This window comes from Pleurodeles waltl, chromosome 7, assembly GCF_031143425.1.
Source record: "Pleurodeles waltl isolate 20211129_DDA chromosome 7, aPleWal1.hap1.20221129, whole genome shotgun sequence".
Classification (NCBI taxonomy): domain Eukaryota; kingdom Metazoa; phylum Chordata; class Amphibia; order Caudata; family Salamandridae; genus Pleurodeles; species Pleurodeles waltl.
In genome coordinates, this window is record NC_090446.1 from 108,402,989 (window position 1) to 108,415,238 (window position 12,250).

Below are 12,250 nucleotides of genomic sequence, written 5' to 3' on the forward strand. Positions count from 1 at the left end.
AGGTCACGTTTACTTGGTACACAGTTGAGGTCCAGCGGTTTTGGGGAGTATGATTATGAATGGAGAAAGCTGGCTAGAGGTGTTCTTTTTGGTGTGTAAGAGTTTGCCGATGGAGTGCACTGGTCGGTCTCTGTGTATCTTCAGTATAAAGGACCATCAGTGGAAGTTGGCTGGGGTTTGTTACAGGACACTGGGGAGGATGTGTTTCTGTGGATCTTATAGCAGGGATTTAGGGGAGGGATTAGTTCTGTGTTAACCGATTTTGGATAAGGGGAGGTTAGATGTTTCCTTGCAATGGTGTTTGGATTTTACAATGGATTTAGGGCGTTGGGTGGAAGACTTGCTCGTGGGACCTACATTTTGGGAGGTGAATGGTGGGCACCTGAGGTAGTTGCACAGTTATGTAGAAAATGAATACTTAGCAGTGATGGGTTGTGTTTGTTAGGAATTTTTGTTTGTAGTTATATTGATTGGTGGGTGTTATACAATTGGGGGGCTGGGTGGAAAGTTAATTTGAGCATTGCTTTAGAGGTTTTGGTTATAGGACATTTTTTAATGTCTTGTGAAGCAGATAACATAGAATCCTCATTAGATACCGGTATGGAATTTGATGGTCACAGGTTTGAATCCTGGTGGATGCTGTTCTCCTTTCAAGCTTCTGACATTGATAAAATGAGGGCTATTGAATTGGGGATGATAACACCTGAGAGATTATTTATTTTACTGAATATGCTTTTACGTGGGCTACTGTTAAATAGAGAGGGACAGGGCTTTGGTGTACTGGCTTGGAGGATGGCTTTCATAGTGACTGATGGCGTTTTTGCTTTCCAGTGAAGGGTTAGGATGTTGGCTGGGGAGTAAATGGGATGTGGTGTTGTCTGCTGAATATTGATTTATTATGTGTTGTATGCAGTAGGTTTATGTATACTGTTTTTAAAGTAACAAAGTTGCTAATGAGTGACTCAGGTTCAGATTGCTACCTGGATGTCTGTTTTGGCTGTATGAAAGGTACTTTATAGTAAAGAATCTTGCATAAACTTTTTCATGTTATATGACATCATTTTGGTTTCCTTAATGAAAATCTGTTATTAGCAATTGTGGATCAGGGATTTGGGAAGAAACCTTGACGCGACCATATTGTTTGAGGGGTGTTGTAAATTCATCATCCATACTTTTGTTGCTGCTTGATAGGGGATTTGGCTAGACAATGTTAGATAACCATGTAGGTTGGTGATTGATGTCTACTTGGTGCTCAACTTGGAAGGCTGGTATTAGAAGATTTGAATGGTGGGCTGGTGTAGACAACATTGAGTATTCTGTTAGGTCATGGAAGAGATGCTCTCTATAGTTTTTAGGCCATAGGATGAACTCATTATTTTAAGCAATCCCACTCACATTGGACAAACTCTTCCCTGCTGGTGCAGCTTCACCGGCTGCTGGTCTCTCCACCCATTCCCTCCCACTTTCAGGGGGGGCACCGAGCCCCTCTCTGCGTGTTCACAGCGGACCTTGATTTAATATCCATACAATTAAGGCACGCGGTGAATGCCAAGAGAGGAACCTCACAGCTTCATCTGAAAGGAACCGGGGAAGACAGAGAGCGTTTAATGACGTCCAACAACAGCCGCCAAGCAGGTCTATAGAACGCCCCTGCACCCCTTTATTCATACCAACAGGACAGACAATGGCCCAACGTCTTCCTGGGCAGCTGGGTCTTTAAATTAAAGTGCGCGTGTGTGGGGGGAGGGCATAGGGTGCCTCAATCATGATTGCACTCAGAATCACTATCGGAAGCATAGGGGGGGAGGAGGGATGGGGGATGTTGACTAGATATTCTCCCCCTTATGAAATATTGTCAAGAATAGTAAAAGGGTGTGGGTTTGTGTACTTGTCTGTGTTTTAGGTATTTTGGGCTTAACAAAAATATAAAGACATTCTTCACCTGATAGTTGAAACTTTGCCCATAAAGTATCTATTTAGGTGGTGGGCTTTTTTGCACGTTCTATAGAGATATATCGAGTAGGCTTTGACCAGATGGGTAACAGATCCACGCTCATCAACCTCTTACAAGAATTTAGTCTGATTATTTCATAACTGCTTTAAGCTTTCTTAACGCCGAGTCTGCATGTAATTTGTCATTTTTTTTCATCCGTGCTTATCCGCCATTTTGATTTTGACATTTCCAAATGATAACCATGCAATGTTTGTCCTATGCGATGCAACCTGTGTTCACAGATTTCCATTTTGATGGCTGTTCTCCTGCCGCGCCAGTGCTGGCTGATGAAACAGCAAAATTGGGTAGCTTGCCAGCTGCTTCAGCGTTAATTCTCAGGGTCACATCCCTTTTCACAAGCAAGGCTGTATCAATAGGGTGATAACAGCTGAACATCATGTAACGACCTCTGAGAAGTCCCCCTGAATACAGTTGTTTTATATGAAACATATTATGATGCATGTCAAACAAATGAAAAAGCTTTATTTCCATCCAAAATGGCCGACTTCCACTCGCCAAGATATAGCCTTGGAAGAGTACACCAGGATCAAAGCGGAGCGCTTATAGACTTGAAAATACTGATCGCTTCCATGGACCACAAAGGAATTGAGGGCCCGATCAGTGCTGCATCAATACCCGCAGCCATATTTAAATTGTCTGCTGCATTAGAGACAATTTGTTGAAGGTCATCTTTGCCACTGAACAAGCAGCAGAAGGTTGGGTTAGAAAATAAACCACACTTCATACTATCTATAGAATATACATTTGAATGATAAACAATTATCTACCATGCAGTTGTGAATTTTGTACTGATTTTTTGTTTTCCAACAATATTTTTTTTATGGCAACCAGAGCCATTTCATCTTTGGAAATCTAGAAACCTGGCAATGCAGTCACTACTATTAGGTAATATTTAGGTCTCTGGAATATGTTTTCTTTTTTTCAAAACACAAAAGAAAATTAAATTAACAAAAATCCCCAAACAGTTTATTTTTAATATTACTTTCATATCATAAAAACGGTAAAGGCAAATGGTTTCTCATCGCTTCATCAGGAACAGGAAGACAAAATGGCGACGAAACACACATAGAAATTGTCCTATGTCCCTACAGGAGCAACAAGTTGAACAAGTTGGTGGGAGTGGCCTGCGGCATCAAAGAAAGGAAGAAAGGTATATTTAGCAGAAGAAGCCGGCTTTCTGCAGAGCATTGTGTTTTCTTAAAAAAAATACACATATATATATATATATATATATATATATATATATATATATATATATATATATATATATATACACACAAATATATATACTGAGATCCTGAAATGTCTTATTTTCTTATTTGTTAACGCACGCAGGGCCAACGCACCAATGAGGCCGATTTTGCCGACGTTGCTTCTGTTTTTCTACCGGCGCTTCAGACCCATTTTGTGATTCGGCGTTTCTTTCCTGCATCGGTTAGTATGCGGGGATAATGGATGTGTAATGTACGGTATATGGACTCTGTGTAGACACCACTGAAGGTAACGGGCAGAACGCAGCAGAGGGCCTTTTAGACACCTGCAGTTTACATGCGGCCGGACAGACCGACAAACCACGACGGCCTTATTGTACAGTCAATCGTGGTCGAAAACTCGACCAAGAAATTACAAAAACGCCATCTGAAAAAGTAAGAAAAAATGGCGTCTGCTGCTAGGATAATGACTATTGTAGGTGTCTGTGGTTTGGATACATCACCTCAAACATCCTTAGGAAAAGAGGCATGTGTGCGCGTGCGCGGGCGCGCTCTTGAGTGTTTGCACGAGTGTGTGTGTTTAGGTTTAAAATATGCCCAACTAATGATTATTTTGTGTTGATCTATTACGATTAAAGTAACCATTTGTATTTTCATGTGCTTTATTGATAGGAAGAATGTATCTTTAAAAGTGTACTAGTAGACTGAGATGTACCAGTAATTTTCCAGATGGCGACCCTCCATGATCACTTTGGTAACGCCAATCACAAGTGATGACTGCTTTGAAGCGCCATTTATTATTCGCGACTTGTTACTTTCATGTTTATTAATAGCCCAGGGCCTTTTGAATTAGTGTCCCACTTATCAAAGGTATGACGTCATATGCACCCTTGCATATTTTACTATTTGATCTCGTAGTTGTATTTATTTTGTTAATTTGGGTGTCGATGAGTAAACTGTAAACAGAAATTGAAGGTCTTAAACTAAGAGACTTAATCCATCTGTATGTGAAATATTTACTCATTTTCTGGTTCAATAAGAGCAGATGAAAAGTTTCGGTAGCAGGCTTTGACCCTTCCAGAACAGACAGGGAGATACTGCACGAGGGGCAGATATAGAACATTAAAGGATGAGGATATGTCTAATATTTGAACAGTGCATGTACTTTAATGGCGCAGCAGAGGCATGATAACACCTTGATTCCATACAGAGGTGAGGGCACATTATTTTATTTAGTGAGGATATTACAATAGTGCGAAACTGTGGAATGAGGATGGAAACATTGTCTGATGTAGTCAGGATATTAAATGGTATCCTATGCTGTAATATGGCTAACAATATTGTTTCACAAGGAGAGGATATTATAATGGGATTAACCAGAGGAGTGAGGATAACACTATTATTTAATGCATTCAGGATGATCTAATGGGTCCTATGTAGGAGTTTGAGGGGCAATTGTTTAGACTGGGATGTTAATATAATGTGTCACAATACTGGAATGTGACACATTTCATACGAAGGGGGGGGCATCATAATGCAGTTCTCCCTTTGAGAATGCATAGCATTGCTGCTTTTTAAAAAGATAATATTATACAGGTGACCTACGCTGTGTTGTGGGTAGCACTTTTGTTACAATAGGGCCGTAAGGTGGACACTTTTTGCACTATTGTTGTTTTATAAAACTATATTAGTGAGCCGGGGACAGTGGATAATGATAATATTTCATACAGTGACCGTGTTCGAACAGGTCCTATAGTGGGGCATGAAAATAACATTATTTTGTGTAGCGAGGATTTACTAACCACTATAAGCACACATGCTAACAAATATATCTACATGAAAAAATATTAACTACATGCACAGCCTACTGAGTAACCCTCTCACCACTTATTTCATAAAGTGAGAATTCTATATGGTCCAATCGTAGACCTAAAATATCACTGTTCAAGGGTATTTCAATAGCGCCCCATGTTTGAATTTGGGTAGTAATGCTTTTACTTACAATGAATTTATTTTGACACCATTTTGCCTTTTTAAGATTTTATTATAGGCATGCCCTTTGAACTTCAGACAGTATCAGTGCTTAATTTGAGCCGATAGTTGCTGTGGGGGGGGGCACAATTTTGGGGGGCCGGCACTTATTTTTCTGTATTAGTCATTTACTGCGAGTAAAATACACATATGGGAAAGAAGAGGAAGAGAAGGACAGAAAAGCGTCAGAAAGGGAGAAAGCAGAAAGCTGCAAGAGTGAGCTGAAGGGACAGGGAGTGGCTGTAAATGGATTACAGAGGCCCAAGATTACTTAGGGTTCCGCTGTCTCAGTATTCTGTGCTCACACATTTAATTGCAGCAGCTGCGTGTTCCAGAGAAGAGCTTTGGGCACCGGCACCTTTTTATGTACAAATTAAGCACTGCACAGTATGTTTTGACAGGGCCCTGGCGAACATGATATTGTGATTTCACACAGCTCTGACTTAACAGAGTGATAACAGAATCTGGATAAGGGCATGCAGACTTCAGTATGTATATGAAAGTGAGAGATGCACAGAGAGGGTGGGGAGGGAGTCCAGAGGGTGGGTGTGTGGGGGGAGGGTGGAAGATATATATATATATATATATATATATATATATATATATATGATTTGTTTATTTATTTATTTTCATTGAAGTAGCCGTGTCCCACAAGGGCTGATGACGCTGCTCAGACGTATTAATTTAATCACCAATTATCAATACCACATCATTGATTTGGAGACAATTCTCACAATATGGCATACATGTTATTTGTATGTACATATATATTTTTTAAAAACGATTAAACTCACATAGTAGAGAGACAAAGGCTTAGAGAGAAGAGGAGCTGAAAGTCTGCTTTCACTCTACTGCAAAATATTGCAACGCATCGATATTCGAAATGATTTGATCGCTGTGTTTTTCTGAGTTCCTAAGACAGAGGGCGAAAGATCCTAACGGGTCACGTGCGTTTTGGCCCTGCCATGCCATGGAGCGGTAATGCTGACACAGTAGACCGAATAAGGGCGTGATGTCACTGGTACTGCAGACACTGTCCCTAGAGGTGTCACGCTCCAGGCCAATCAGAGGACGTGCCACATATCCTGGAATGGGCATGAGGTTCTACAGCCATGCTTTTATTAGTATGGTGTGGGGCATAAGTAGGGATGACATGTACACATTTGCATGCATCTGCACACACACACACGTCCATGTGCACACATGCCTACAGGCACATGTTCACAAACACATACAGACATGTTTATACACACATGTATACACAAGAGCAGACGTGTACACCATTTATACAGTGGTTTTGCACGGACTAAGTCATCCCAAGGAGAATTATATGCACGCTTACACGCACACTACTACTCACTAACACATAGACATTCACAAACAAACACACGCCCATCCCATGCTCTGACTTCAACCCGCACTCGGGAACATATTTTGAAAGACCGTGGTTATTACACAACTCGGCCTGATTTCGGTATATCAAGGCAAAACATATATGGATACTTTTTAAAATTCAAGTACTGGGAACGAACATAGCAAACATAGCATTCTATGGGGATTCGTTTCCATATCCCGATGCCCTTGTTGCTCAAAGGTCAGCGAGTGAAAAATCGAATATTTCACACACGATCTAAAATATGGCCTGAAATGTAGACTACAACGATTTCTCACGTTATTAAATTATTTTAGCACACATGGTGCAATTATGTGAAAAGTCATAATGTATCAGCATGACGTCACCTGGCTGATGATGCAATTGGCAATAAAAAAAGATTTTCAACCAACTAGAAATGCCAATAAAACACATTGTAAAATAAAGCAATAATAAAATAGCTCGTATATCTATTGTGGATCTATAATTGTATCTCAGGTATCTAGTGACACCCGTAGTTCATTTTTCACCTGAAAATGTCAGTGAAAATACGTATTCTCCATTTTCCTCTTTTTGATTAAGAAGACTGGTGTTTAACAGCCAAAAACAATCACAAAACCAAATAACACACTTCCAAATTAAAGCAACCTAAGGCTTACAAACTGAACATCAACACAGCAAAGTAAGTTTGTCTCTTGAAGCATTTTCTAGGCAGACGTCAAAAATCAAAGCACATCCCAAGGAGTTGCAGACAGCATACATTCTACCACATACCAACGTGACAACAATATTATCATCATCAAATCCGAGCCTTGCACTCACACTCGTTGTTATCATTGGGGACGCCTAAATATGCAATGAATTTCCAATTCTTCCATCCAACTCCAGGAGCATGACTTCCACCACTTGCCTCATTCCATGGTGCGGTGCTGGCAGACGGTGACTATGCCTTACAGAATGCTACTTTGTCCATCCCTACCTACTGTTGATTCTAGACTTCTGGATTGACTCAGTTGACTAGCAATCCCTCTTGGAAACCTTATCCGCACACGGCTTCACGGCCACTGTCCAGATTTAGCTTAACACCTTTATGTGTGATAGTCAACAATCAGTCTTTATGGAATATCCAAGCTCATCTTCTTTCCAGTCCATCCTACACATGGGACCATGGAGGCGTCAAGTGTTCAACAACACATCTCCCTTTATCAGTACATCAGTGACTCACCTCAACGTGTCACCAGCCAACAAAGCCAACCACCTTTGAGCTTGTATCAACACCACCCAAACTAGATGTGCACCATTTACCGAAAACCTATACTGACCAAATCAAGTTCTTACTCAAAATTGATGACTCCAGGAAAATGTAGATACAAACTGGTGTATCAGACATGATCTGTAATCGTTTTTGCCCTGCTTCACCTATGTGGGTGATCCTTTGATTTTCACAATTTCTCTGATGTGTCAAATCCCTTGTTTTTCACATACATTTATTTGGCAAATCTCTTGTGTTCCACATATTCTGGTATGTCCATCAAAAATTATCTCTGTCTGGACCGCTATCATGCTTAAATGGTGGCGGTTTGCTGTGATGGTGGCTGTTTGCTGTGGTCAGGCCTCCACTCGAGTGGCCCCACTAAGAGCCATCCTGCCGGGTGCTGCTATGCTGCACACAACACAATTTGTCAAAATCATTTTCACACTAAAACAGATCCCACTGACATCTTGCATCAATTTCATATCCTGCTCCTCATTATAAAATCATTTTCTCAAAATGTCGGACTACACCTTGCAGAAGAAACAAATGCGCATGTCTAGAGACAGCCACACAAGCCACATCCCATCTATCGCAAGGGTGGAAATTCAGAAGGCACGAAAGCGTAAAACATCAAAACAAGCATCCCTGGCCCCCTTCCCACCAGCGCGTTGAGACCCTCATGGGTGAGTAGCTGTGCTCTACAAAAACTGATTGATTGATTGACTGTCATAGTGTACATCTGGTTCATACTTCGGCTTCCGGTTGGACCCAGCTCTGTGCTTTGTAAATGCCATCCATTGAAAGTAAAAGGAAACAGCTGGAATTCGATAAAGAACGATATTTTCATAAAACTGTCCTACAAATAATTTGCCATCTATTAACCATTTGGAACAAGATACAAAAAAAAGTATCAGCAGGTAAGAGAAGGAGCATGGCTCGGCGATTTGCATCAATTTGTGGTTTGTGAGCCCCCGTGTGCAAAACCAATGGAAAAAAATCCCACAAGGCCACACAAATATTTAGGGCAGGGCACACACTGAGCTGTGTCTTTGTGCCTATAAATTGGGCTTTCCGCTTTTCCACGCCCCAACACTTGCATTATTTGTATCAACCATAGGACGACATATATATATATATATATATATATATATATATATATATATATATATATATAGTGAGTTCTTATTTGGACTATTGGTTGTCAAAAATATCTGTTGTCAAAGCACCAGATGTTGAACTCTTCTCCCAGTTTTTTCACATTTGACCGATACTATGACACTGAGGCATGATACCGTTAGCAGGCACTAAACACAGTAACTCGATCTTATCAATGTATGTATTTTTTATGCATTTTAAAATGATTGAGAATTTTGTTTCCCATTAGTAATGTGGTGTGGTATAGTTTCTAATATAATGAGCTCTAAATTGACATTATTTGCACTCATTTTCTTTCCTATTTCTTTTTCTTTAAAAACATGATCTCCATTCCTGTGTTCATTTATTGGTTGGCATGGACAACGAATACAGTAGCGATCCTTCCCTCATATGTTTGCATATTAGGCCCCGTATCGTCTACCAGGGATGAAATGCTCAACACTGATGCTGACAATTCACTAAGTCCCGAACAATTTGAAAGGTAGATGATGTAAAGGCCCTACACTGACTGGTTGACTTTAACAATACGCCCACGGCCACTTCAACACATCTGCACCACAGTGTGATCACTTATGCATATGCTTTCCACATGCCTTTGAACCATACCTCAGAAACCATGGCAACCGGTGTAAAGAAGCATGCTTACCTTTGATTTATATTAATGCGACTTCATCTGTCCACACTCTAAAGAAAATTTGCTTTACCTCAATACTTTCTTTCACATTCACATCGCGTATCTTACCCTTTATACACTGGTTTGCTGCCCACCGAGCTGTCTGTTTATGAATCAATAACACTCTCCTTGCACAGCAAGAATAGGAACACCCAATCATTACTCACTGTATGTTCAAGTTCAATTAAATTTCAAACTACAACATCGAGGACAACACTTTATTCCTCTATCCAATGTTTAGTCACCCATAGAATAGTTTACAAGAAAACAATTCAATTCATGGATGACATATACCCCCCACCAAATCATAATTCACGAATCCTACAAATCACATCCAACCGTACGCATAGGATCGTAATGCTAAAACAACAAATTCAGCAGTACGAAAGACATGGTCTTAAAACACCAGACAATCATATCATGCCAAAAAATAAGCAGTGCCCACAAGGGTGTCTTTCCTGGCACCAATGCTAATATATTTCAGAAGAGACCAATGTGCATCTTAATCACCCTAGAAGATTATTTAGGTTTAACAGGCAGTGTTCAAAAGTCATCCTCATTGCACTTAATTCACATCAAACAACTCATTTTTCTGAAAATGTTTCAAAAGCTCCAACTAATATTTTCATCGCCTTTTTGAAAAAAAAATCATACCTATCCATGCTATCCCTGCTTCCATGAATTTGGTTTCATGATCATAAATTGTGTAAATAGCTACTTCTACCCTGAATAATGTTGATTTAATCCACTAATTTTTCTCTCCCAAGCCTCAAACTAAAAACTCTTCTTCAACAGATTGCTCAAAAATGTAATGGGCATAAAACCTCAAGAATGCACAAATACCAACAAACTCCTTTCTTCTAATCAACCAGTTGGAGATGTAGGATGAAGATGGCAAACTTTCTGTTGTGTTGGATGACACAAAATAACATGAAGGATGTTGAATCAAACTATCTGGTTCTTCAAGATCTCTCATGCATATTGTATGTAGTTGACAATGCGACACTTCTTTCTACCTTAAACGCTGACTGATGGTTCTCTTCCATCTTAATTATAAGGTCCCAAATTGGGACCATTAGCTAAATCTCCCAGCTCTTTTCTTTTGATCTGTTACAAGTGTCTATCTCTCCACCATAAGCTGAATCGCTTCTTAGTGCTGGCAACAGGGAAGGTCATGTCTACACCCCAACATGCAGTTAAAGCATAACTTTACCAAGGCTCTCTTTTTTGGAGATATTCATGATCCACTTCTGTCTTAATCAAAATGTTGAGAACTTTATATTTCCTAAAACCAAACCCCAACAAAACCTGAATTTCATCTCTTTCACCCCAATAAGCCCGCTCACCACAATAAGCCCGCTCTGAAGACTCCCTGATATTCTGAGTGCCAGAAATACACTCATCACTTACTGTGCATGAGTCCAGATAGGTTCAAGTCTCATTTCCATTAACATTTGGTTTCTTTTAACTTCACATGACCCAAAATGTAAAATCCTACAAACCTTTGTGCAGAAAACAAATCCCTTGTTTTATGAATATACGTGGCAGTAAGACCCTCCCTACTGGGCTGCCTAACACAACCATGTAACCTCTCTGATCCAATATCCACTCTACTATCTCTCTTAACTTTGAAGCATAAAAAAGAGAACACATGACACACTTCCTTAAACTACTTCTCATCTTACTGTTTTGCCTTTCCTGAATACAAACATATCTTTTAAAATCAAGTGGCTCTTTCAGATGTATGCATATTGGCTGCAAACGGCCCCTTGAAAAAGGAATCCAAAATCACTGGTGGAACCTCTCTGTCAGAAGCGAGGCTGTACTACATTCAGATGTCTTGACACTGAACAAGTCAAACACACTAGGTCAAGCATTCTTCAATATGAAGCCACATATCTGAATCTTTCCACTACACCCTAAATCAGGTCAGCTTTAACCCTTCTGTCTTTACACTAATCCTTAAAACTAATATTTTAAGCAATATTTCACATCTTTGCAATACACAAATGACTCCAGTATGTGTAAACAACATTAGGACTTCCTACACCTTCCCGCCGCCCTGGGTATTCCTCCTGTATGCTTACACTATTATTTGTATGCCACTTGCCAATATCTTACCAGTCCTAAAAGGTGTTTACTACCTTTATATCCATATAAATAATATGAATACATTGATCAATAAATTATTCTCTCTCTGTGTATGTGATACAAACATCTTGAATGAATTTGAAATTTTACACATGATTTAAGGTTTCAGTAAGGAAAACACTAAAACTATTTTTTGAATTTTGCCAGAGTTTGTGATTAAGACTTTAATGCATTCATCCATAATTAGGGCATTTTCAGGCAACAGCTACATCTTACCCCTTCCAGAGTTATAGTGTCAAAGCTGGGTCAGCCATAGATTCTTCATGTGCAGCTGATGTCAAAATGATACAAAGTGCATGTTCTAAGATAAACATCAAGGGATTTCCTATGAAAAGACAAGACACCCACTTGTACAAACGAATCCAAGGGCTGCATTAAATAAAGTCTG

General features: G+C 39.8%; 1 long non-coding RNA gene across 2 annotated transcripts in view; it reads left to right on the forward strand.

Moving 5' to 3' along the window:
* Positions 1-12,250, forward strand: part of LOC138303782 (uncharacterized) — a 34,306-nt gene that overhangs the window by 17,754 nt on the left and 4,302 nt on the right. The window contains exons 2-3 of one of the 2 annotated variants that reach the window (XR_011205447.1): positions 3,048-3,164; positions 3,350-5,766. This is a non-coding gene — a long non-coding RNA (uncharacterized lncRNA). Of the gene's footprint in view, positions 1-1,509; positions 3,165-3,349; positions 5,767-12,250 lie in introns of those variants that run through there. The other variant, XR_011205446.1, reaches the window with a different exon arrangement.